Source organism: Ischnura elegans, chromosome X (genome assembly GCF_921293095.1).
Source record: "Ischnura elegans chromosome X, ioIscEleg1.1, whole genome shotgun sequence".
Taxonomy (NCBI): Eukaryota; Metazoa; Arthropoda; class Insecta; order Odonata; family Coenagrionidae; genus Ischnura; species Ischnura elegans.
The window spans coordinates 120,125,921-120,150,040 of record NC_060259.1 but is presented as its reverse complement, the minus strand read 5'-3'; the positions used below and the strand labels follow the sequence as shown (position 1 = coordinate 120,150,040).

The following is a 24,120-nucleotide window of genomic DNA, read 5'->3' as shown; positions in this document are numbered from 1 at the left end:
CCCGTTAGGTTGTCCCATCTCCTGAGAGTTTTGAAAGACACTTGTTAGATTTAACCTTTTTTTGCATAATATTTTACCACACGGTTGGTTTTGTCCTGATTGAGTTCATCATTATCCGAAAGCTCTTCGTACGCACAAGAGTGGGTTTATTTGAGTTTTTCCTTTCAATAATTGAGTGAATGAAAGTTAAAATGACGATAGGATAGATGCATAAATGTTCTGTAGTTATGTTACATGTCTTGCGACTAAATGCGTAGGCTGTTATTAATTATTAATTAATTAAACTGGCATATTTTAAAAATCATCCAAATTTGTTATTATTATTGTATGTTATTTGTTGTATCAAATATTGCAAACATCGGGGAAATGCTGAATTGGAAAAAAAATAAAAAAATAGAAACAAGTTTACTCAAGAGTGAGGCGTCTCGGACACTGTTTATTGTGGTGTGTTTTTCATACTTTTTGGACATTGCGTTTGCACTAGTGAATTCTCTCTTCCTCCAACTTTTATACGTACACCCTCCCTCCATTTATCCACCCTCACCATTCGCTTTGACTGCACCAACGGATCTCTTCTCGCCCTACGCTTTTGTCCATATCTCTTTGCCCTCTCTCTCTCTCTCTCCCTTCTCATAAGCCACCTCTCTCATCTTTCTCCTCCCCATCCTCCCACCCCATCGGGCCCGGTCCGGCCGTAAGTGGAGAGAGGAAGGGAATTAAGGCGAGGGTAGGGCTCTGGAGCGGGCACTTCAAACCAAATAGTCTGGGTGGTGGGGGGCATCGGGAGTCTGGGATATTGAAAAAATCTGAATGCCTACTACCAGACGTGGAGGATCGAGAATAGAACAACTAAGTCGCGCATGATGATGGCATGGCGAGGAGGATGAGGGGGCAATGGGGCGAGGTTTTGTAATGTAGTGTGTACGTAGGGAGAAAGAGTACTGGGAGTGATGATACGGTTGGGCTGGGGGAATAGCCGGGGTCAAGAGGGCGGGGAAGAAAGGGTTTTGGGCCGGACGATGTGCACAACCGCGGGGAAGTGTGGCTCAGGTAGCGGTTAAGTTTGCAAATTGAGGTGCAGGGTCGGATCTTCTCCGTTGCGTGAGCATCTGCAATCCGAAATGCAAGCGTTATCTTTCTGTCATTCTTTCCCGTACTCATCGCACTGCCCGCTTGAACAATGTTCATTTCCATTGGTTTTATGCAGAAAAAATCTTCAGACCTCGTAAAAATGTTTCTGTAGTCCGTTTTACAATTACCGGCAGAAAAGTATGTGAACTGGGATAACGCTGCCAGTTGAAATAAAAAATATTAATTTCTATAGATATAATACCCACTGCTAACTATGTTTACAGGCTAATCAAAACATTTTCGTTTACTTAATTCTAAATGTATAAAATTTAATATTCCTCTAGAAGTATTCTCTCCTAGCAATATTTTTCCTACTCATATTATTGTACATATCTTCCTTTATGCTCCGATGTAATGGCTATCGAGATTATTAATTATTAAATAAATTGTGGGAGTACCTACGTGTAATCAATTATGAAGTATATTTTATTTTATTCGGTGAAATTTAATTTAAGGGAAATTAGATTTCAAATTGCAAGAAAGGTTGTTGTATTGGGCTCTTGAGAATTTACTGAATGCACGAAATTCACCTATGGTGCACATTGACGACCTAGATTTGTTGGTTGTTGCAACTTTTTCAGGTTTATTTTGTGGCAACTACTCTAGTTAAACTGCGAACTAAAAAATGCATTATCAAAGAACTACAAGAAAACCTCTGTTATGCGTTTGCCGGAACATTTCGCTACAAAATCACTTGCGGTGTATGATTTAGCTCGAAAATGCCCGAGATATTGAATTGTAATGTATAAGAGGCGTAAATTATGACTTTTTTTATGTCTGAAGCCTAGAGATCCTTTTTGTAACACTTAGTTTTCTTATACTACTTATAATACTACTATAAGAAAAGTAAGTGTTATTAAATTATATTTTTCTTGATGGGAAGCGTAGTGGCTTCAGGTCGAAGGTTTACGCAGTGGTTAGCAGTAGAATGGAGAGCGTTTTCCCGGGATGATGCGGTAATCTGCGTATCCATGGAGCGATGCCGCTCCGAGAAGCTCGTCTCCGCTAGGCGCGTTAAGTGCTTACCTTGCCAGCGTGAAGTCCGCGTCATCCCCGCTTGTATCTGCTATGAATCGGCGATTGGGTGCGATCAAGTGTGCCTCGCGGCAATAGCCGCTCGACCTGTGTGTGCATCGGTTGTCGCCTCTTCTGTCGCTGCTTGCTCCCTCTATCTCTCGCCAGGCATCCTCTTAGCGGCATTGATTCTCCTAGTTGCGTTTTCGAAATATTGCAATCCTTGCTCTCATTTTGTTCAATATTGTGTTCTCCTAAAACTATCCCTTTCGAGAAATCCCTTGGCTAGATTTCCTGAAATGATAGATGAAGATAATCTTGTTTATCTTCTTTTTGTTTAATTATGTATCATGTTAAATGTTATAAAAAGAGATACGCAAAACGTTAAGCGGATTTAAAACCAATAAATGAAGTTTGTTTATTACGCCAATGTGATGATGTCTTGATCGGTCTGTGAACTTCCATGAAAACTTTAGTAGTTTTTATACCCACCTGGGTGATTTTATGAATTGAATTGAATGTACATGTTGCTTTTATTTATCGTGTGGGAGCCAACATGTCATTGTTGCTTTGTTTGTCTCGCATAAATTAATACCACATTTTGCCTAGCTATATAACCTGTCTAACTCTAGTAAAAAGAAATCGATCTCACACTAGATAAATTTTATGCGATGACTCGGTATGCTGCTCGTCGAATGTGCTCAATGCATTGCCAATGTGCGCAAAATATTTTTCCATATGTGTGGGTGCTTTGCCGTTGTCCCTTTTTTTTGAGCCACGGCCCCATCATACCTTTCATCCGCCGAGCTGCATGGCGACTGCACATCGGTGCGGGGAATTCTCTCACTGTTGATGCAGCGAGCAGGACCACGGCGGTGTTTGAGGAGTGCTTTCACTCGCGATTGAGTCCGGCAGTGGCTGCGCGTCGTCTCTCAAGAATAAGGAGCCCCTTTGTGCTCTGTGATCCGTCGTGTCTGGCGCTCCGCCCGGACAGACTGGCCGAGTACTTTGCAATGCGGCTGAATGTGCGGGCTGGTCTGCACTGCGATGTGGAGATGCTTATTGCAGCCGTCCGGATGACCTTCCGTCCTCTATAATTTTTCCTCTTGCATTTCCTCCCCCGGCTTTGTGTCGCCCATTCGCTTCAGTATCCGTCTCCCACCAAACCACTCCGCTCTCCGATTAGTCCAGGTCGCGATCCCGCTGCGTATTTTTTTTAATCTTTCCCATTCCAAGCGAACAGCAATCGGGCGGTCTTCCTTGCAATGCAATTGGAGAAAAATGCTTTCCTATCGTTTCCTCCTACCTCCCCCCGCCCCAAGATTTCGTGAAGAGTGTGGCAGGATGTGATGGGGGGAAGGGGACCGACAGGACCCGGTGCAATCGCTTCCGTTATTCGTTTATATAATATTAAAACTATTGTCTATTTTTGACGCATAATAACTGCATCTGCTTCAAGTTAAATTTTAACAGCCAAAATTACGTAAAATGTATTTCCAAGCATTTCGTTTATCAAAAAATTTCCCGGAACACCCATTGCCAGGGGGGTCTCCCTGCGAAGGCCCTTTAATTTAATTATTTTTAAATTTATTGGTTTTTATTGTGTTCCCAACAACATAATTGCAGGAAAAATACAACTGATAGAAAGTATATAAACATAATACTAAAATACAATCCCAGTTTTTTTTTTAGAATATAACACATCAAATGTAGTCCCTCCCTTCATCCCCCCCCCCCAAAGAATATTCCTAGTTACGCCACTGATTGAAGATAACTTAGTAACCCCTACTATTTATTAAGGGTTAAGGAACAAATGGTTTTGGCTACCAAGCCTCCTTCATGAGTACTCGTACATTATACACATACCAAAAAATGGCTTAAAAACCGTTCGGTATTGCAACTCTAATAAACATTGGTAATTGCAGAGTTATCTTCACTGTAAATAGGAAGCATTTCCAACTCGTAATAACTTCCAATTATTATTCTTTTTAATATTCTTCTGTATTCTTTTGAGGCTATCCATTGCGCAACCTCGAGCAAGCGAGAAATCTCATCGTTATTCGACTCAGTTAATTATATTTATTTTCGGCACATTTCTCTGTGCAATCGCAGACAAAACAACACTCTGCCAAAACTCTCGATGTTTTTGTTCTAAACCAAGAACCATCGGTGTTTCGTGGACAAACTCTCCTCTTTCCTTTTCACCGAGTGAGTGCTATTCAAGCGTCTTTTTTTATTTCCGCCGCTCCAGTGTAATCCTCCCGAACGGCGAACGATCATTCCAAGCGGATGCTATTCATTTCCCACTCGATCGGGAGGGGGGCGTCAAGAGTCGCTTTCAACGGGGCACTCGCCGAATCGCCGAAACAAAAAAGAAACGAAATGTAATCGGCAAAGGATTGGCGCGCTAGGGGGTTGTGTTTGAATCGCTCGTAATAATTCCACTCACTCACCATCACGAGCGGTCCATTACGAGTGCTCACCAACACGAAGGGTAATTGGTGTGTTTGAAATTTTCGTCTCGAAGTCGTATTGGAGCCTTCGTAATGAGATGGATCACGAGTGGTGGTTGTGGCAACGTTGTAATTTCCTTCATTTGTTTACGGATTCCTCAGTAGCATGGCGTAAATTAAAGTAAACAAGGGCGTAAATATGAAGTTATCGCTGAGCAGAAATATATGCTTCTGCAATTCATTGAAGGTACACTATATAAAATGAAACGTATTGCGACATGAATGATTTATTTTTTCTATTAATAAACCATTAAGCGTATTAGTTCTTTCTATTTACGTTACATTAGCCTCTTATTCTTCCATATCTGATCCATATTTTTCGGTAAATGATCGTTTTCTTATATATTAATTATTTTTACAGAGTGATTAGCTTAAATGAAACGTAAAAATAACTGCTTACTCAATAATGGAAAATTTTGTAGCATCGTATATGTTGCTGAGAAACTATGTTTCCATAAATTGCCATTAAAGAATCTCATAACATTTGTTGTGATTAATTAATTTTCCCTCGGCGTTGGCAAGATTTGAAATCTGCCTCTAAAGTAGCGTGCTACAATCGTGAGGGCACCCAGACTGGGAGTGGAGCCCTTAAATTTAGTGAGCTTAATCATATTAAAAAATGTATGATAGCACTGATACGGAAGAATGCGACACACGGGCATGAAGACTTGCAGGAAATACTAATCATTTTTGATATTGAGGTAATACTAGCATTAGCGTAGCAGACCCCAAGTGTAGCTAAGTTGAGTATGTCACAAAATAGAATCATTGGTTATTTCAGCAACAGAATTCACCAGAAAGCCAGGTAGATAAAGAAAAAAATAGTGAATACGTAGACTCAAGTGATCTTTCTTCCTTTGACCCGACCCCGTAAACCTCAAAATCTCTTTCCACATCTACTAAGAGTGTTTCAACACTTATTTCCACTTCTAATCCACTTTCCATAATTATTCAGACCCTCTTAATTTCTAATCCCCACTCAAGCTCACTCACTTCCTCCTCAAATCAAACTACCACACCAAGCACCATTGTTTCTTGGACGGTGTGGTGTGCATGTGGGAGTCCAAATGCATGCTGCATGCTGGTGATTGATCACCCCCTGCCAAACACCCTAGAGGTGGCTCGCAGGGTAATTTGTAGATGTAGATGTAGATGTTTCAATTCTCAAGACGAGGCGGGCGACTCTAAAGCAAGTCTTGCATAATATCCCAAGAGGAATAGCTTATACACCTTGTATGTGCTACTACATAGTATGTGCAACAAAATGGCCCAACTTATGTGGCCATTTCCTCTTGGGGTTTTAGATTTTAGCCTGAAATTAGCTCTGAGCTCTAATTTAGTGTTTGTGTGAACTTTCCAGCCTATTGTTTTTCATTGAAAGTTATTCTGTGCCATAAGAATTACTACTTCTGTGCTGAATCCACTTTCCATAACCTAACACTCATACATGTTTCTATCCCCCTGCACATTTTAATCAACTTAAATTATGCCTAGGACAAAAATTAATGCTGGAAGATAGGAGCAATGAGAGAAATGCCCATTTTTTCAAAGTTCAAGATAAAAAAATTCCAGTAATGAAAAGAAAAGTAGAAGGTGAATAGGAATGGAGGGAGGTTTAAGATGTGAAAAAGATAAAATAGAGTTTGATCTACGTAGGGGTTTAGTATGCAATTAGACCTGCAAGAATATTCTTAATGCAGTGCATATATAATTCATGCCCAATTCTAATTTCTTGTAATTAAATAGGGTAAGAAACACAATATATGTAATTGTTACAAAAAATTTACTCTCCTATTCAAAAATATTCTAATTAGCCTCTCGCTTAATCCTATTGGCTCAATCTACGACTCATCTTGGTTTCTAAAAGATACTGTTATAAAATTAATGCTATTCTAATCCATTAGGTTTGTCACTATTATAGGTGAACATTTAAATTTATCTTATACAAGGTCAAGGTTATATAAAAAATAGCATCATTAACATACATCTTGGCTTGGAATTGTCTTTATTTTCAAAGAAAAGAACAACACATAGTATCGTTGATGTACTGCAATAGAAATAACGTTATATAAGGTGTTGGTATACATCACATTCATGGATCACATTAATGTGAAGTTGAGAAAGTACAGCATATCATAGAAATATAAAATTTTGTAGGCCATAATGGATTTATTATTGAATATTGAGTATCAACAACCATTATGGATGGAAAACCTATGATCCTCATTAATCACTTTCATAAAAGACAAATAATGCAAGCAATCATCAAATTAATGAGTAATTCCATTCTCATTGGCAGAAAGTAATCTCCGCTGCATACCATTGTGGACATACCTACACCTAAGGAGGGAAACCAAATAGAAAATGAAGCAGAAATGGTATAAGCTGAGGAATAGTAAGAAAGGTAGCAGTTGAAGGAGTAAAAACATTGCTTTTATCACATGGTGATTAATTGTCTACCATGGTCTCATTGCAGCTTACCATTTTAAAGGTCTCACCTTGAACATGTTACACTGTAACAAAACCATGGTCAGACACAATTAATCATCATGTGGAATCAGTAAAGTTTTTATTCCTTCATATCTTATGATAGTTATTTGCACGTTATCTTTATTTGTGTCGCTGCGCCTTTACTAATCTGGTGTTACGGTCGTTAAGTAGAATATATATTTGGCTGCTTTAGATTTAATTTTTCTATCGGAATAGTGTCTTAATATTATTTAAGTAATTTTGTGATAGCTGCCCTTTTTCTTTTACATCAGGTGTGTAATCCTAACTCTTAATTCTTATTATAGGCTAACGATATATATACATATTGTTTTAATATATTTTTTTTCTGTTATAAAGCTTTTCATATATTATTTGTTTTACCGTTGTTTTGAGGTCTATTTTGACTGTTAGGATTTTTATTGTAATTTTCGTAGCGCAGCACTCTCATTGTGATCTTGAAAACTCTCGTTCCGTTCTCCAGTAGTGGTCATTTTAGCACATATCTCCCCTTGAAACACAGGTAGTTTCTTCCGTCCCTCTTGTTGTTAGTCATTGACTCACCCCTTCACTCCTAGCCCTCTCAAAACAACACCTGCGTCCTTGAAGAGCTAGGCACACCTCCCCCCCTGCTATCAATCCCTTTTGCTAATCCGTTTCTTCCACTTTCGGTAAACTCGAGTGACTATTTAGAGGGTAGGAGGTTGACCTTTTTCTTCTTCAGTTATTTTCCATTGCATTTTCGAGTGCGGTTTTGATATTTTTGCCTTGTTAGCGTTTTTCATGTGTTAGGATATACTTTCACCAAACGCATTGCAACTGATCACACTTTTATCTCAAGGACTCATATACTCTTTTTTACTTATTTATCCAAAGTCTATTTATACTTATTTATTTAAAGTCTATTTACGCGTATTTATATATTGTTGTTAGTACTTTTATTACTTATTTACCCTTATTTATACATTTTTGTTAGTCTATCACCCTTTTTATAGCTTTGCTCTTTCGTGGGGATCATATTGCGGGGAATTTATATTTTAGCTAGTTAGTTTCGTCTTTGCTCTCTTGTTGATTATTATCGTTAATCTATTTGTCCCACGTTAAGTTATATCTTAATTTCGTTAATTAGTCTTCTTTGGAACTATATAGTTTTCTAATTTTAAACCCATTAATCGACTTAATCCATATCCAGGTAACTACATTCCCTTATTTACGTTTAAAAAGAGACAAGTTAGTAAGTTTATCGGTTTGTTTTACTCTCTCTCAAATATCTATTAAGCGTAAATATCTATTAAAAAGAGACAAGCTAGTAAGTTTATCGGTTTGTTTTACTCTCTCAAATATCTATTAAGCGTATCTCCCGTCAGGTAAGCTTTTCTGAAATCCAAAGTCGCGATAGTGATAGGATGCCTTCGAATAGGTCACCCGTTGCCGGAGTTGAAAACGCCGGTGAATGCGAGGCTCTCGGAGACCGCATTACCGCGTTGGAGACGATGGTGCGGGAACTTCGGGCCCAGTTTGAAAGGGTGGCTGATACCGCTGAGGGGAATGGTCCGAGGGGTGGTTCTTCGAAAGGTCGCCGTGCCACAGGGGCTGCACGGGTTCGCCCGATTGCAAATAGCGGCTGGTCGATCGAGAGCCTTCCTCGAGGTCCATCTCTCGATGACGGGGTCACGTCACCCCGTAAATCTGAGTTTTGGAGGGTCGTGTCTCGGAGGGACGGTGGTAGTGTCACTCTAAGACGGGGTTTGGGGGATGCTGAGGCAAATCCCGTCCCCGTCTCGAACAGGTACCAGTTGCTGTCGGATGGAAACTCCGAGGTGCCTGACGTGCCTACTCCTACCCCGAAACCGGCACCTAGGAAGGGGCGTCAGAGTGGGAAGGGGGGGATCATAGTGTTAGGGAGTAGCAATGTCCGTCGTGTGATGGTCCCGTTACGGGAGAGGGCAGACCGCGAGGGTGTAAGCGACCGTGTAACGTCATGGTGCATCCCTGGTGGCGGTGTTCCTCAGGTGACGCAGGCGGTTGGTGCGGCGGTACGGGGCACGAAGTGCTCCAGGCTGCGGGTCGTGGCTCATGTCGGCGTCAATGATGCCACCTTCCGTGGATCTGAGGAAATTCTAGATTCCCTCCGGGATCTGAATTCCGAAGTGAAGCAGGTGGGTGGGACCATTGGAGTCGGCATTGAGCTTTCGATTTGTAGTCTTGTCCCGAGGATTGATCGTGGTTCTCTGGTTTGGAGCCGAGTGGAAGGCATAAACCAGAGGCTGCGTCGTTTCTGCACGGACATCGGAGCCTCCTTCGTGGACCTTAGGCCGGCAATCCGATCGTGTCGGATCCCTCTGAACCGTTCGGGAGTCCATTACACGGCCGAGTCGGCTAGTCGTGTAGCGAGTAGCATATTTGAGCACTGTAGGTCTTTTTTAGAGTAGAGAGTAGGGCAGAGTGTAGATATATTAGTGGGTTGAAAAATAAAGGGGTAAGTTCAAAACTTTTCACAGACAAAGATTCTTCCAGAAATGAGAATAGAGAAGTAGAGAGAAAAATCAGCGTTTCAGGTATTACATTTAATCACGAGAATCGTCAGTCGAGCAACACGTTCAAAGGCAGTCAAGGCTCAAGTCATTTTGATAGTGTGTCAATAAGACATGCATTTCCATTTATCAGCGGTGTAAAGCCTGTGAATAGTCTATTCGACAAAAGCAAATCAGAATTATTCCCGAATCGCAATATTACTACTTCCGAAGTTTTATTCGTGGCTGTGGTTAATTGCCGTAGTTTAAGAAATAAGATTCCCGAATTCCACCATTTAATTCATAGTACGAAGTGTAACGTCATTTTTGGAACAGAAAGTTGGCTAACAGATGATGATTCAGACAATGAGATCTTCCCAAAATCGTTCACTGTTTATCGGAAAGATAGAATTAATCGAGTTGGGGGCGGAGTTTTTATAGCTGTAAAGAATTCAATCGTCAGCCAAGCGATAACCGTAACTGAGACCAGCGTTGAATCTGTGTGGTGTTTAATTAAATGTCCAAAATTCAAAACTATTTTATTATGTTCGTATTACAGACCACCTAACTCAGATATAACGTCAATGTTGGATTTTCAAAATCAAATAAACAGCATAGCATCCAAGTATCCTGAAAGAAACTTGATTGTGGGTGGAGATTTCAACGTACCTTCTATAGATTGGGAGACTTATTGCTTCATTCCTGGTGGGAGGGATAAAGTGATCTGCGAGGCTTTATTACACACTTTTACATCTAATTCATTGTTTCAAATAGCATCCGCACCAAACAGAGGAGAACATATTCTTGATTTATTAGCGACAAATATACCACATCAGGTAATAAACGTTGGCACTGTCGAAGGAATAAGTGACCATAGGGTAGTAACTGCAAAGTTTTCTCTAAATACCGCTGTAAACTTTAAAAAAGAGCGTAAAGTTTTCATTTTTAAAAGAGCTAATTTTGATGGGTTTAAGAGTCATATGAAAAATGCTTTCCCCGAGTTTCAAGAATCAGTATTAAAGTTAAATGTAGAGAATACTTGGAAAGCTTTTCTTTCGCTCGTAACTTCGGGAATAAATGGCTACATCCCTAGTAAAATAGTAAAAGAAGGCAGCGAACCGAGATGGTACGACGCGGAAGTGAGAAAATCATTGAGGCGACAGAGAGCGTGTCATGCTAAAATGAAAAAAGTCAGCACGGATTTATCCGCTAATGAACGCGAGCTAATAATTAAAAAATATAGGATGACTAAAGCCGCCACGAAGGAAGCGTTCAGGAATGCGTTCACGAATTTTAAAAGAAAAACACTAGTAGAGCAGTTACAGGATAACCCAAAAGCATTTTGGTCATATGCTAGGGAAGTTCAAGGTAAACGATCTACCGTATGTTCGCTGAGAAACGACAATGGAGATGTGTTGACAAGCAGTTACGATAAAGCCAATGTATTAAATTCCTACTTTAAGAGCGTGTTCACGGAGCCTTCCGAAAACTCACCCGAGACCGACGACAATACCTGTATACATAAAATGCCAGCTATTGACATTAGTACGCTCGGAATAGAAAATATATTGAAATCGCTTAGTCCAAATAAATCACCTGGTCCAGACGAAATCCCTTCTCGCGTATATAAAGAACTAGCCTCAGAACTTGCCCCCTACTTGCAGTTAATATTCAGTAAATCCATCAAGCAACACGAAGTACCTAATGACTGGAAAATCGCTAATGTAACGCCTATATTTAAAAGTGGAGACAAGGAACAGCCATCTAATTACAGGCCGATATCTTTAACGTCCATCTCTTGCAAAGTCCTTGAACACATCGTAGTCAGCTCGGTAATGAAACACCTAGACGCGCAAAACTTATTAATGGGAAATCAACATGGATTCAGGAAAAGCAGATCGTGCGAAACTCAGTTAGCGCTTTTCGCCCACGATATTTTAGTCTCCGGGGAAGACAACATTCCAGTAGACGCGATTTTTCTTGATTTCAAAAAGGCATTTGATAAAGTACCCCACGGAAAGTTAATAATAAAACTGAAATCTTATGGTCTAGACGAAGATGTCATTTCCTGGATTAGAGAATTTTTGAGCAACCGCGTCCAAAGAGTAGTATTAGACGGTGCAGTCTCCACTGAGGTTAGAGTGACTTCTGGCGTTCCTCAGGGTAGTGTCATTGGCCCACTCCTATTCCTTCTTTATATAAACGACATTGGCGAAGTAGTGCAGAGTAAGTTACGATTATTTGCAGACGACGCTGTAGTTTACAGAGAAATTCGTTCCAGCAAAGATATAGATGAACTAACGAATGACCTTGCTGCTATCCAAGCTTGGTGCGATGTTTGGCAGTTAGAATTAAATTTGGAAAAATGCGTCGTAATGAATTTCTGGAAGAAGAATAACTCCCTACAGCGTAACTATGTCATTCGGGGCACGCAGTTAAAGGTAGTTGAATCCGTGAAATATCTAGGGGTTAGACTCAATAATGATCTATCGTGGAATAAACATATTCGAGAAATAACCGGTCAAGCTAATCGTAAAATGGGTTTTGTTAAAAGAATATTAGGAAAGTGCGACGACAAAGTGAGAGAAATTAGCTACTTTTCCCTCGTTAGACCACATTTGGAATACGCTGCCAGTGTTTGGGACCCTCATGAAAAAGGCTTAATAACAGAGTTAGAACGCGTGCAAAGAAGAGCTGCCAGGTATGTAAGAGGTCGTTACGATAGTCTTGTTAGTGTAACTGACCTCTTAGATAAACTCGGATGGGAATCTCTGTCGGACCGTAGATTGAAAAATAGACTAAACCTTTTAGATAAATTCAAGAGCAGTGTCTTTTCTGACGAAGTTAACCATATCTTGCGTACGCCAACGTACTACGGCAGATCAGATCATATAAAAAAAAATAAGAGAGATAGATTGCAGAACAGACAGATTTCGAATGTCATTTTTTCCACGATCAATAACAGATTATAACGGCAGCAATAGAACGCGTAAATAGATTGCATGACTTGTAGTGTAGCCTACTAACCTATGTAAAACTTACTGCATGTTTCTGAATTTCTATTCTATATTCTATTTCTAACAGCATATAGTAGTATAGTTTGTTATTATACGGGACGTTTCTTGGACGGTGTGGTGTGCATGTGGGAGTCCAAACTTTTTATTAAAAAGTCACCAAGGAGTCAAGCGGTTTATCCTGCAATCTGAAGGCCTGGTTACACAGTACATAAACACTTAGTTAATGCGTGAAATCATGAACGATTTTGGTGGACTGGAACAGGACATAAACAAATGCATGAACCACATTACAGCAGGTTCTATTTTCTGTTCCTGCGTTCACACAAGTTTGGTGCTTATGCAGTGCATTTTCATGTTCATTCGCGCATTCAATCATTTAAGCATTAACTTGTGCATGTTAATGTATCATGTAACCAGGCCTTTACTGATGGTAGACTTCCTGGTAGATCTAAGAATTATTATTTATACAAAGATTGGTATTCTGAGAAAAATGCACACCAGAGTATTTCCATTGAAATAATTCGTCAACCAAACAACCACTGAACAGCGTCCTTTGGATTAGTATTTTAAATGTTACGATTTAGTAGGGGTTCTCCATAAGCCTCACCCAAATTTGAACCTGGGAGAATCTGGTTGAGTTAATCTGAAAAATTAAAAATACAACAGTAACAGAAAAGCAACATATCAAATCCTTAAGATTAAAAAATTGAACAGAAACCATTAAAATCAAAGCAAGGTAAGATGAGTCAAAATAATCTTATCCTAACATGCCTCCCATTCCTAAGGCTATTCATAGCTATTTGAGGATCTATTGCTATAGATCTTAGCAGATATGCATGGTTTCAATTTGTATAATCATGGATATATAATAATTATATTCTATTTCGGAAAACCAGTTGGGTAAGTCAATGTAAGAAGCTCATTAGGCACTTAAAATATCATTCAGCAGGTAATGAGTTACAATGTATATTTCTAAAAAGTAATTGCCCCTAGTTGCTTCAAAATAAAATATTATTAAATCACATGAACTCACCACTTGCATACTAATCAAATGATATATGTTATAATTTAAATAATCCCTTTCCTTTAACACTACATGATTTTTTTAGAGATGCCACCATGGCAATGTGAGTTCCATCTATTACTCTGATTTTCAAAGGGAAAACATACATCACATATAACCAGTAAAAACCAACCACTTAATGCATGACGCATACATACTTGCCTAAGAAATATAGCATTCAGTCTACTGCGTTCACTATTCACGGACGTTCATAAATTTTTAAACCAAGTTAGAATATACCTACGCCAGCGCTATGATATTGAATTTTGGCTATGGTCCACGGTCACCCATTGTTAAAGAGATAGTCATTTATAGTTTTTGTCACCTCTTCCACACCCCGGTACAAAAAGCTTCTCTCCATGTTCATATATGCATCATAAGCTATGTATGGCACTTATTGTCCAACAGCATTGAAGGTAAGAGTAGCCAATACCTGTAATGAAATGAATGTTTATCTTGAGGCAAAGTTGAACAGTTATCGATACACACGGTTACATGCGCGAGTGAGAAACAACCTGAATGTATTTTCATGGTTATATATTCAGCTATTTTAAGTTAGATATAAGCTAATATGTAATGACGCCCATATTACACAATTAAATACAAGATACCAATGCTCGGAATTAGTAACACAATAAAACTATAGTAATCAACGTCCGGTCAAAAGAAACTAATGACCGAGGATACTTTTCGCAAAACTACCGTTCTCATACGGAAGTTCAAAGCCTAACTTGAAGAACAATGAATAAACTTATCCTAGAATAGCGAAATACGGTAACGGAAGGACATTAGCACTGTTAAAACACTTTTAAACGAATTATTTAGGATGAGCGGTAAAACAATTCAATTGCACTTATCGAGTTTGAGTAAATAATCATTCCAGCAAGGCATAATTTGCTTCTCAACAACCAGAAGTTGACTCTCCACCACATAACCCTCCCTGCAGAAATGAAAATGTTGAGAAAACAACGAGTGAACGTATTTACATTGTACGCGCTTTGCGCGCATCGGTGTATTTGTTTTGGGGGCAAATTCAAATACACCGATTTAAAATTAATGTCATGATCAGCGGTAATAAAGTTAGACTTCTTCGCGTTTCAAATCTTATTTAACGTTGGATCACCAGCAGAAATCGCTGTAAAATTTCTATGAATAAAAAAATAAATATTCATACATGAAACATGTGTACTTACTTTGTTTACATAACTTACAGCTGATGTCCGTGAAGCTTCGGAGATGTATGGCGTCAATCAGATTTTGCGTTCAGCGTTCATTGAGGCGAAAAAGGCTTCTGTATTCCTTTTCACTCAGTTCAAAGGCGACTCCTCTTCTCCTGAAATTACGCTGTGTTCTCTCATCAATTAAATCCTCGGCATCAAAATTCTCATGTGCGTACATTAACATCATGAAGTCCGCCATATTGTTTACTTGGTATCCATCGTAGTCAATCCTTCGTAATCATCTCGACCGATGGCTACCGAGTCAGATAATTACGAAGGGTTTTTACGAGTGAAATTTTTACGAGTGATTCAAACACACCAAAATTCCGAATCGCTCGTAATTGTACCCGTAAGCTTTTTAATCCTAAATGAAATATTTACAGAAAAGAGAGAGAGAGAGAGCTCCGTTTATATAGAAGAGCGACTAACTTTGCATTACTTTCCTCGATTTTGCCTGCAGCAGAATTTGAAGAGCCCTCGAATAGTTCATATTATCAGCTTTCTCTATTGTGTGGTATTTTTTAAAATTAAATTTCAATGAATAAATTATCTGTGACAGCATTTTATCAAAATATTTAACAACTAATCACTTAAAGATATCAGATTGATTGATTCAAATGTAGTTAATGATGTATGGTATTTCAATTATTAAGTATAACTATGGACTGCAATAATATGCTTCCGGTTACTTACCTCTCCTTTCATTATTTTTCATTCGTATTGTACCAAAATTTCCAGAGTTCTCAACACGATTAATTACTGCTACGATTAAAAATTGATTTAAAATTACTCATATCTATAAAGTTATAATTGCAAGGAATGCTTTTGCGATACATAAAAGCAGCATTATTTGTCTCAAAATTGGGCGTGTTGTTTGAGTTTGTCATTGTATGCGGGGAATCATTATTTGGTAAGCATACACTGAAAGAAAAAATTGGCTGTTGTATCCAATAGTTGGATCCCACATCCAATTTAAATGGTTGCTATGGCCCCATCCAGTTAGTTGGATGAGGGAGCCATTTTAAATGGCTGGGTGAGAAATGGTTGTGACAACCAAATCGTTATTTCTCGAATATGTTTATTCCACGATAGATCATTATTGAGTCTAACCCCTAGATATTTCACAGATTCAACTGCCTTTAACTGCGTGTTCTATGTAAAACTTACTGCATGTTTCTGAATTTCTATTCTATATTCTATTTCTAACAGCATATAGTAGTATAGTTTGTTATTATACGGGACGTTTCTTGGACGGTGTGGTGTGCATGTGGGAGTCCAAATGCATGCTGCATGCTGGTGATTGATCACCCCCTGCCAAACACCCTAGAGGTGGCTCGCAGGGTAATTTGTAGATAGATAGATGTAGATAGTTGGATACCACAGTCAGCGTCGTTGGGTCTTACGTCCATCTATATTGGATGCCTCAACCTTGCGAAATTGTTACCGAAGCGTTTAATGAATGGGTAATATTTCATATTATTAATAGTGCCACCATTTGAAAGTAACATTATAATATCCTTTCGTGGTACTAATTCCGCCACTTCCGACGAACATTAGAGTCAGAAAATGCACTTTTTAAAAATAAAATGTTTACTTAGAGTAAATTTTGGGGTTCATAATTTTTACTGCAACTTGTTACCTTGAAGACTTACTCACCTCGAATCACTATCATGAGGAATTGAATGCCATAAATAATGCAAATAGGTTAAATGATATAAGAAAGCAGTGGTCTTTAATAAAACGTATATATTAAAAAATGAGGCAACTTTTTAAAAAGAATCAAATTTTCAGGTGAAACATTTTGTTACACAATATCTGAAGGCTGCATACAATTCTGCTGCAATAGTCCGGCATTCTCACATAAATTACAGGCTGAAAAGATATTAAGTTTTCAACATTGATGTAGTTTACTATGCTGGTTTCAAGAACTTCGTAAACATAAAAAAATTGTCGAAATCCAAGGTGTGCAGAGCTTTGTAGACGAAACACTCAATCATTTTCGTTGGAAATTATTCTGTCCACTTTTCCAAATTCAGGAAGGCTGAAATCGTCGAAACCAACTGCAACACATTTTCCACTTCGGTAACGAGTGAACTTCCTTTTCACCCAAGGCACCTCAAGGCAAACTGACACAAACTCACAAGGAATTTTCCTATAAGTTCACAGTGTCCATCAACACCTCACAATCTTCCACTAAGGAACTGAAATAAATATATAAAATATTTACATAATTAAACTAGCCTTTATGTTTATTGGTTATACTCTTTTGCAATTAGTTACCAACGTTTTAAATGAAAAGGAAGCTACTTTCTACTCATAACTTAAGCTATTTATACAGTACATAAATCAGCCGTAACTTCTTGACATGTAAACATCAAGAATAGCTAGATCAGGAGAAAAATTATTTAAAAATTCTGTGGTATGTTACACCTTGTAATATGGATACCATAGTATATAGGTCTATATATCCTCGATTTGAGTTCTAAATTTCGTGATACACAGCTCTATATTGCAGTTCATACGCATTGTAACGTTTGATATTATGTTTATGTTTTGATTCCTATTATTTATTTGATGTTTATATTTGGATTGTTGCCAATAGAGTATGTGCACATTTTTGGGAAGTGATCTTAAAAAAGAATTTACACCTCAATTAGGCTAAATTCCGAGTCTGAGAATAGAGAGGTACTTTTTAAGCGAGATATTAATTATTAAAATTTGCAAAATTAATGATGCGCTGAAACACCAGTCGGCCATATTCTCAAGGCTGTGACGTCATTTTGTTCGACGTGTTCTCAGACATTCCTTGTTCTTTAGGGTGAGCCCCTCTACAGCGTATACTGAGTTTGGAAAGAAGCCATGGAATGCCTTATGAACTAGATTTAAAGTGTGTACATGCCATCATCTACATCTTTTAATTCATTTGTTTCTCGGTTACGCTGACGACAAGACTATCAACTTTTCTACCTCGAACTACCTAATCGTATTTCTTACTCCTCGGTTCTCGCATTTGCGTTCGTTTGCAGATTTATAGTGACATTAAAATTAAGAGACACTTAAACAGTGATGATCCTTGAAAATAGTACGACTTAATTCGTGAAAACTAAGTCACTAATTAGTAACTAACTTAGTAAGTGTACCCGTACTACTAACTAAAAAACGGAAAATTAATTTTCGATAAAAAGTGATAGTTTGGGTATTCAAAATGTTTGTCATTTAATTCCAAACACAGTGATGCTAATATTTTCTAAATCGAATGTGAAATAAGCTCATTATTACGTATCACAAGTCGGGACTACTTTTTGGAAATGCACCGCGCGCAGGGATTCCTCGCTTAATGGATAGCACAACCGGTCATAAGAAGACACTTGTACCTTGAAAACCAATAAACTTATGCTGTGAAGAAATATAAAATGAACCAATTATTAAATTGTGCTAACAAATGCTTCGAGAAGCATATTGAAACCGAATGAATGAAAAGTAATCGTCTGATCTAACTATCAAACATTTGATTTCCAGCCCGAGAGATTTCCGTCATTCATCCGGACCAAGTTTTCAATAACCAATTTTTAGACATACCTCACAAATGCTATTCATACACCTCAACCAAGAAAATGTACATCTGACTGACATATCTATGTTAGCGAACTGAAAATAACTTGTAGAAACATTGAGATAATCAGAACTCTGCTTTTGAATACATTAATTCCACGAAAGAACAAATACGTCGACTGAAAGTGCTTTTTTTTAGAAATTAAGATCAGATTACTGCTTAAACTGGACCAAAATGTAACTTCAGTTATTTGTGCTTACGTTTAAAACCTTAAATAGCCCAGAAGAAGAAGAACCCAGCTCAGTAACGGCAGTTTAATAATTAACCATGGATATTCATCCAGTCACCACGGGCCATAACTGAACATGAAAAATTATTTTTCGCGGGTCAGTAGGTTAAATAATAATAGAATAGAAAATAGTTAAATAGGTAAATTAAATTATGATCGGTATTTGAAATGACAATAATACAAATATCGATAGTTATCTACCTACCGGCACTTTTCCTTCCGTAAACCCTCGAATCGTGCTAACAAACTTTTGGCCAATTACCTAGTGTAAACAATCTTACTTAATTCACTTATGTTAGACCTAATTTCCGATGAGGTTTTTCGTCCATTTCTCTTTATTATGAATGAGACAAGACAACAAAAAAGCTCCAGTTCAACATTAAAACTTCGAGCCGAGGCATGTAGGTATAGTCCAACATAATCAGCACGGTCAATCATTGAAGCATCCACCTTCGGGATATTATTTGAAGAAACCCTCACGAAACCTGATTCCACGATAAGCACTTAAACGTATTTCCCATTACACAGATCAGATCCACCAACTTTTTCCAATGCACACGTAGTTTATTGAATCATAAACACGATCATAACACGATAAACACCTTGCACGCTGATGAGATAGACCAGAATGACGTCACATACCGAGGAGCCAATAGATGAGCGTTTTCGTCTGCCTAATATCGTTGCGAAAACAATGCATATTAAATAGTAATTATTAAACCAACTAAGCAACAATTAATGCTGTTAATCGAAAGTAATGATATTTACGATACACTTTATCGAATAAACTGCATTTCAGTCGTATTCCTCCCGAGTGCACATACTCTATTGGAGTTGTTGAAACGAGAGAGGGAATTGTTGAGAGGGAAGCCATTTACATATGAGCTGGAAGGAAGGAGAGGAGAATAAGAAATTGTGATATGAAATGAATAAAGAGGTCTCTGGAAGAAGCTAGTGTCCGATATTACACTTTGATATTATATACATTTAGGGTAGAGTCGTTCGCATAATTAGTGCATAAGTATCTGCATTTCTCTTTGTACAGTGGAACTCAGGTTATCCGGTGTGCATGAACTTGCAATTCAATCCAATTGAAATTGAAATCTAATGGAAAACTACTTGAAACTTTTCGTCAATGGATTAAATGAGAATACAAACATTTCATTCAGAACTAATGATACTGTGGTACACATTAATTAAGTTAAAATGCATTCGTTTTATTAGAAACGAAATGCGTAATTCATACGGGTAGTCATCGAAAATTGACCGGAGTTATTTTCGAGGAAACGTAAGGTTTAAAAAATACAATATCCTACCTAAGGATAACATCAACCCAAAAGATAAAATCTTGAACGGTGAAATAATATAAGAGTTCCGCATAAAAACGAAACACGATAGCCAAACTCACCGGTAAATTTTTCCACGAGACAGTTCAGGCCCCAAGCATCAAGAAAATCCTTAGCTCGGTTATCCATATCGGTTATCATCTCGTCTTTAAGTGCTCTAAGAGTATAAAAAGAAGTATTAAAATTGGAATTGAATGGCAATATTTTCTCACTTGCAAGAGGAAACTTAAAACCCATTTACTTACCTCCAAGCGCGCCAAACGTGTGCACTTACGAGTTGTTTATAATAAGAACTGTTTGGGAGTCCGTCGCTATGGCGATGATTGACGCAGAAGCGATATTAGTCGCCCTTTCCATCGAGTTGGCTGTGGGATCCAACTGTTGGACGAGGGATCTCTTCGAGATGGGTGTGGGGACCAACACTTGGACGGGATGAAAGCTTCTCGGGTTTCCAACCGGGTCAGGGTCTGCATGGTGTAGGCCGACGTTTCGTTGGGAGACTTTCCCAACATCCTCAGGGCTGATGATGCCGTTGTCGCGGTGTTTCGATATATATACCCTCCTCCTTCACCTAGGTGGTCTCTGATTGGTCCGGGATTTTTCCTCCTTCCTCGTCCTATTTAATGCCAGGTTCCAAGCGCTACTTAGCTGCAGTCCTCGATCTCTATTGATATTGTTGGGGTGAAGACGGATCTCCACGGCTTCTTTAGTTATACGGTCCCAATAGCCCCGTGTTCTTCGAGTTGGGCAGTTTCTTCCCAGTGGATATTGTGATTTTCCTGGACACAGTGTTCAGCAATGGCCGATTTTTCAAACTGTCCGAGTCGGAGGTGGCGTCGATGCCCCTTCACCCTCGTCTCAATGGTCCTCTCCAATATACACTTTACCACATTCGCATGGAATGCGGTAAATGCCGGCTGTCTTGAGACCGATAGGGTCCTTAGCTCGTACTAACTGATCCTGGAGTTTGCCAGGAGGAAGGTGAATGCTACGAATATTGTGTTTAGCAAGAATCCTTGCTATCTTCCCCGAGACCGTAGAGACGTAAGGCAGGATGGCTTTTGATGCTGGAGGCCGTTCTTCGTTTTGTTTGTCTCCTTTGTCTTGTCTAAAGGCCCTTTTAAGGGCCCTATGGACTTGGAATTGGCTGTATCCGTTGTCAATTCTTGCTAAACACAATATTCGTAGCATTCACCTTCCTCCTGGCAAACTCCGGGATCAGTTAGTACGAGCTAAGGACCCTAATAGTCTCAAGACAGCCGGCATTTACCGCATTCCATGCGAATGTGGTAAAGTGTATATTGGAGAGACGGAGAGGACCATTGAGACGAGGGTGAAGGAGCATCGACGCCACCTCCGACTCGGACAACTTGAAAAATCGGCCATTGCTGAACACTGTGTCCAGGAAAATCATAATATCCACTGGGAAGAAACTGCCCAACTTGGAAGAACAAGAGGCTATTGGGACCGTATAACTAAAGAAGCCGTGGAGATCCGTCTTCACCCCAACAATATCAATAGAGATCGAGGACTGCAGCTAAGTAGCGCTTGGAACCTGGCATTAAATAGGACGAGGAAGGAGGAAAAATCCCGGACCAATCAGAGACCACCTAGGTGAAGGAGGAGGGTATATATATCGAAACACCGCGATGAGTGTATCATTGAATAAAATTCCTTTTTGCTCTAAAATTTTGATTGCCATATTAGATCTTGGAACCTGATTTTTAGAATATACCGATGATGTGCTGATCCTGAGCGATGTCGGCAAGGCTGCCCGGAAGACGACGTTTTTATCGTTGGTTTGAGGAAGATCGCATTTGGGAATCGTTTGCTCTTCTCGCGATCGCCCTCCTCTTTCAAGACAAGCTTAACCCGAGTGAATATTTCGCTAGGCGTTATGACCGCCACCGAGGCTCACAATCAGATCTGCGTGCAAAACTCACCCCGAACAGCGAAATTTATTGTGAAGAGGCTTAGTCACTGACGGAATGGCTGAAAAGTGCCGAAGCCGAGAAAGATCGCAGCTAAGTAGCGCTTGGAACCTGGCATTAAATAGTACGAGGAAGGAGGAAAAATCCCGGACCAATCAGAGACCACCTAGGTGAAGGAGGAGGGTATATATATCGAAACACCGCGATGAGTGTATCATTGAATAAAATTCCTTTTTGCTCTAAAATTTTGATTGCCATATTAGATCTTGGAACCTGATTTTTAGAATATACCGATGATGTGCTGATCCTGAGCGATGTCGGCAAGGCTGCCCGGAAGACGACGTTTTTATCGTTGGTTTGAGGAAGATCGCATTTGGGAATCGTTTGCTCTTCTCGCGATCGCCCTCCTCTTTCAAGACAAGCTTAACCCGAGTGAATATTTCGCTAGGCGTTATGACCGCCACCGAGGCTCACAATCAGATCTGCGTGCAAAACTCACCCCGAACAGCGAAATTTATTGTGAAGAGGCTTAGTCACTGACGGAATGGCTGAAAAGTGCCGAAGCCGAGAAAGATCGCGGGTCCCATCTAAGCTCAAAATAATCATTTTACTCAAGAGAGTGGATTATTTGTGTAAAATATGGCGCTCATAAAATATGGCAACCGCTTTTATCTCAAAAGTGTACTCCATTGCTCTCTAAATCGACATCAACACCTACATACTTCTGCTCCGCAAGTAGCCTCATTATTCATGAGGTGCGTAGTGTTTACAATAATAAATGTGTAACTAAAAATTGGATAATCTTAACGTAAAATGACGCTTTGGATTTATAGGATGGCAGCAACATTGTATTCTACTTTGTTGACTTAATGAGTCCATAAATGACCGTGGGAAAGAATAATTCCTATTCCAACCCGTTCCTTAAAGGCCTGGTTACACGGTGCATTAACCCGAACGGGTTAATGTCTAAATGTTTGAACGCGAGAATGAACGGAAAAATTCACCGTGTAACCACCCCAAAATGTACAAATGCATGAACGCGTGAACGGAAAATGGAACCTGTTCTAATTTCGTTCATGCAATCGCAAAGTTGATAACAGAGCCACCTGTTGGGAAACAAAGGAAGCGACACAAATAGTTGTTATCTGCAGGGCTGCAGGGTTATTCAGTAACTCTTAACGCGTATTTATACTGTATCGTTGAGTGCTTGAATCCTACCACAAACTCACCATTAGTGTCTACACTAATAATCATATAGATTATCCCTGCATGTATGCCGGACATACCAAGTTTATGCCTATGGTATCTTATTGGTTGTATTATGCCGGAACAAAACAATCGATGAGGTTATAACATAGGTTTCAACACGGCATTTGTGAAATACAACGGCTATCATACGACTAATAGAATACATTTAAACATAATTTACATCATACGAATTAACGGCAATTCTACCTTTTATACGTCCGAGGTGGGAATGCACTGGCCCACCACTAAAAGACGACTCACATTAGCAAATTCATAAATCGACCAGACCTCTAAACCAACATCTTTTCCATCAACAGCAAATATCTTCTTAACTTTATTAACCGTCCCGGACAAAAGTAGAACAAAGTATTAAAAATATCTACTCTCATACATCACCTACACTCGTCAGTGAAACAGATGACAGAAAAATGTCTAGTAAACACGGCTAAAAAACAAGATGCGTCTACAATTTTTCAGCCTAAGTATTAACTTTGATAACGGTTTGAAACAAACAGAGTACTATTGAGATATAACAATAAGCGAGAGATAACGAAAAATATTAAATATAAATAAATATTACTGGCACGAAATGAAACAACTTCGGCAACTACAATAAACACCACTGTTTACACGTCAGCGCAAATATATTACCAGTATGTGAAATTTCCCGGTCCTACAGGAAACAACGAAAAGGGAATTCTTTTCTGGTAGGTATCGTCTGCTTCCTACCTAATGATACTGTTTACAAATTTAAGTTTTGCGCACTGTAAAGGGAATGAACAAAAACTAAACGCC

General features: G+C 39.1%; 1 protein-coding gene and 2 long non-coding RNA genes across 6 annotated transcripts in view; 1 reads left to right on the top strand and 2 right to left on the bottom strand.

The window, feature by feature from the left end:
• LOC124171538 overlaps window positions 1–24,120 on the top strand; it is a 247,714-nt gene that overhangs the window by 102,757 nt on the left and 120,837 nt on the right. The window lies entirely within an intron of this gene.
• LOC124171541 lies at window positions 6,675–13,584 on the bottom strand. The gene is made up of 2 exons (XR_006867825.1): window positions 13,174–13,584; window positions 6,675–6,998 (listed from the first exon to the last, which is right to left on the bottom strand). It is a non-coding gene; the product is annotated as an uncharacterized LOC124171541 (long non-coding RNA).
• On the bottom strand, window positions 16,664–20,621 carry LOC124171540. The gene is made up of 3 exons (XR_006867824.1): window positions 20,392–20,621; window positions 20,209–20,303; window positions 16,664–17,159 (listed from the first exon to the last, which is right to left on the bottom strand). It is a non-coding gene; the product is annotated as an uncharacterized LOC124171540 (long non-coding RNA).